This window comes from Alexandromys fortis, unplaced genomic scaffold (assembly GCF_014885135.2).
Source record: "Alexandromys fortis isolate MF-2015 unplaced genomic scaffold, M_Fortis_MF-2015_v1.1 scaffold_86, whole genome shotgun sequence".
Lineage (NCBI taxonomy): Eukaryota > Metazoa > Chordata > Mammalia > Rodentia > Cricetidae > Alexandromys > Alexandromys fortis.
The window spans coordinates 8082660-8086370 of NW_026067965.1; the positions used below are offsets into that span (position 1 = coordinate 8082660).

The 3711-nt window shown below is 47.0% G+C and overlaps 1 pseudogene; it reads right to left on the reverse strand.

Annotated features, from left to right (window-relative positions):
* Positions 1 to 1195: 1195 nt before the first annotated feature.
* On the reverse strand, positions 1196 to 2035 carry LOC126508722 (actin, cytoplasmic 2-like; annotated as a pseudogene).
* Positions 2036 to 3711: the final 1676 nt, after the last annotated feature.

Sequence of the window (3711 nt, forward strand, 5' to 3'; positions counted from 1 at the left end):
AACAAACAGTAGAAAACCATAACTTGGGGGCTGGAGAGATGGCTCAGTGGTTAAGAGCATTGCCTGCTCTTCCAAAGGTCCTGAGTTCAATTCCCAGCAACCACATGGTGGCTCACAACCATCTGTAATGAGGTCTGGCGCCCTCTTCTGGCCTGCAGGCATATACACAGACAGAATATTGTATACATAATAAATAAATAAATAAATAATTAAAAAAAAAAGAAAACCATAACTTGTCATTTCTTTTATTTTTCTTTTTTTTTTCTTTTTATAGAAAGAAAAAAAAAGAAATTCCCGCCTCCTCCCAGTCTCCCATTTCCCTCCCCACCCTCCCACTCCTCTCCCCCTCCCTCTCCAGTCCAAAGAGCAGTCAGGGTTCCCTGCCCTGTGGAAAGTCCAAGGTCCTCCCCGCTCCATCCAGGTCTAGGAAGGTGAACATCCATACTGGCTAGGCTCCCACAAAGCCAGAACATGAAGTAGGATCAAAACCCAGTGCCATTGTCTTTGGCTTCTCATCAGCTCTCATTGTCTGCCTTGTCATTTCTTAAAGATCTGTGTGAAAAAACTTACAAAATTAAAAAAGATGAATACATTCATAGGCATGAATTCCCAACTTGGGCAAATTACGAGTCACAGTGGTCAGGAAGAAGAACAAGAGAATGAAAACTTGGTCCTAAGGCTGAACTTTCCCACCCCATTGGACAGCAACATGGATGTGTTAAGAGGTTCAGGAACCTTGCAGGTCTCACAAAATTGGTCAGCTGTTAGTTAATAGCCAGGAGGGTACATTTCATGGTGTTCGCATGGAGACACCAGGCTGGAGGTTCCTTTCCATAGCATGGTCTACAAAGCCACCTAATGAGTGAGCCGCATGGACTAGAGACTAAATCAAGATATGCACCAAGGATTAAAACATATACCAAAGAAAAAGATAACTTGGATACACGGTCAAACATCAGCAACAAGTTCTGCAGCCCAGTGCTGATATCAGACACTAGCTTCAAAGACCAATTTCTTCTCAAAGGCTTAGTTCAGTTTCACGCGGCTAGTGGGAGGTGTGCACTTTAGCCAGGACAAATTGATACTTGAGAAACAGCTCATGCACCAGATGTCTGGCTCAGTCCCTCTAGAAACATCCGCATTGAATAGTGGAGGGGCCCAACTCACCATATTTCTGCTTACTGATCCACATCTGTTAGAAGCTAGACAGTGAAGACAAAATGGAGCCTCCAATCCAGACTGAGTACTTGTGCACACTGGAGAGAGGGGTGCCCAGGGCAGCAATGACCTTGATCTTCATTGTACTGGGTGCTAGCACTTGATCTTCTTCAGCATTCTGTCAGCGATGCCCATGGTGGTTGAAGTGGTCTCCTGGGTACCACAGGCTCCGTGCATATTAAAGAGGAATGGGCGAGCGCTTTCGACACTGGAATCTCTCATTGCCCACGGCGATCACCTGCCTGTTAGACAGCGGACAGCTCTTCTCCAAGGAGCAGGAGGATGCAGCAGTGGCCACTTCTTGCCCAAAATCCAGGGCAGTGTAGCATAGCTTCTCCTTAATGTCATACACAATCTCCCACTCAGCCATGGGCTGAAGCTGTGACCTCGCTCTGTTAAGATCTTCCTGAGGTAGTCTGTCAGGACCCAGCTAGCCAGGTCCAGAGAAAAAAATGGTAAGAGGAAGGCCATGGCCCTTATAGATAACACTGTATGTATGACCCAATCACCAGGGACCATGACAATGCCAGAAGCATACAGGGTCAACACCACCTGAATGGCCATGCACATGACAGGCACATTGTCATCTTCTTCCTGATAGCCTTAGGGTTGGGGTTGAAACTCTGGTCAGAAGCCCTGGGTTTTCCTCAGGGGCCACGTGCTGCTCATTTATAGAAGGTATAGTGCCAGGTTTTATCCTTTGCCCTCACAGTTGGGGCAATTTGATGCTTGATAGGGTCATGATACCCCTCTTACTCTGGGCCTTATCATCCACAAAGGAGTCTTTCTGGTCTATGTCCACCATGATGCTCTGGTGTTGGGGGCAATGTAGACATCATCCCCAGCAAAGGTAGCTTTGCGCATGCTGGAGTCATTGTCAGTGATGAGTCCAGTGTTTTCTTCTTCCATTGCGATAGACCTCGGACCAGGCACAGAGCAGCGAAAAGACGTGCAGTGAAACTTGCCAGTGGAAAGCGAATCACTTCTTGTGTTTTTAAAAGATGTATTGACTTATTTCATAAGTGTGTGTGTGTGTGTGTGTGTGTGCCTTAATGTATGTATGCGTGCAACATATATACAGGGGCCTTCTGAGGCCAGAAGAGAGCATTGAATCTCATGGAACTAGAGTTATAGGCAGGCAAGCTGCCTGATGTTAGTGCTGGGAACCAAATCTGTGCCCACTGGAAGAGCAGCAATACTCTTAGTTGCTGAGCCATCTCTCCAGGCCCCACCATTTCTTTCTTCATCCACCCTGAACCCCTAAGCACCTAAGTCTTTGATTGAGAGGGCTTTCTTCCTTCCTTCCTTCCTTCCTTCCTTCCTTCCTTCCTTCCTTCCTTCCTTCCTTCCTTTCTTTCTTTCTCTGCCTGGCCTTCACTTGGCTTCTTTCTAGCTGTATTTTCTTTTTTATAATTTTCCACTCCCTTCCCTCCTCCCATTCCTTCCACACACCCTCCCACCCCACCCCATCCAATCCTTAGAGTGGGTAAGGCACACTGCTTTGTGGGAGGTCCAAGGCCCTACCTATTATATCTAGCTTGAGCAAGGTATCCATCCAAAGAGAATAGGTTCCCAAAAAGCCAGTACATGCAGTAGAGATAAATCCTGGTGCCACTACCAGTGGGCCCCCAGTCTGCCCCAGCCATGCAACTGCCAACCACATTCAGAGGGACTAGTTTGGTCCTATGTTTGTTCCTTCCCTGTCCGACTGGAGTTGGTGAGCTCCCATTAGCTCAGGTAGACTGTTTCAGTGGGTGAATCCTTCATGGTCTTGACCTCTACCCAGGCTAAGACTCTAAGCGATAGAAGAGAGGGGGTCTGATCTTGACTTTTCCTGTAGTCAGACTGATGAATATCTTAAATATCACCATAGAACCTTCATCCAGCAACTGAGGCAGAGACCTGCATCGGAGCGCTGGACTGAGCTCCCTGCGTCCAGTTGAGGAGTGGGAGGGTTGGCTTTCCAGCCTAATTTTTCTCCCTAACTTTCACTTTCAATTCCCCATTTGGCTCAAAGGCTGCCTCCAATTTGATCATATCTATTTATCTCTCTCTGTCTGATCCTGAACTTGGTTTATTTTCCTTCCTGTCTGAGTTCAAAGGAAGCTGCGGCCTCCTTCTTATAAACACCCACAGATGACTTTGAAATGTTCAGTTTTCTTGTAAGCACACATTGCTTCCTCCCGCTCCCCCACCAGATTATAAATCATTTACCTCACTGTCAGGTGAGCGCTCTCTTGCTCTCTCTCTTCCTCCTCTCCCTCCCATCCTCTTTCTACTCCCCCCTCTCTCTTCCTCTCCTCCTTCTTTCCTTTTATACACAGTTCAGCTTCTGCACCGCTATAATCTTCCTCAAAAGTTTCCCTTTTGGTTAAATCCATTATTCTGGCGGTTTCTAAGCCCTTTTCCTAATCACTGTTAGCCGCACAGCTCTGATTTAAGATGTCAGTCCACACTGATTGTTTCTGTCTGGGTTCGGGCCATTACTGCTGC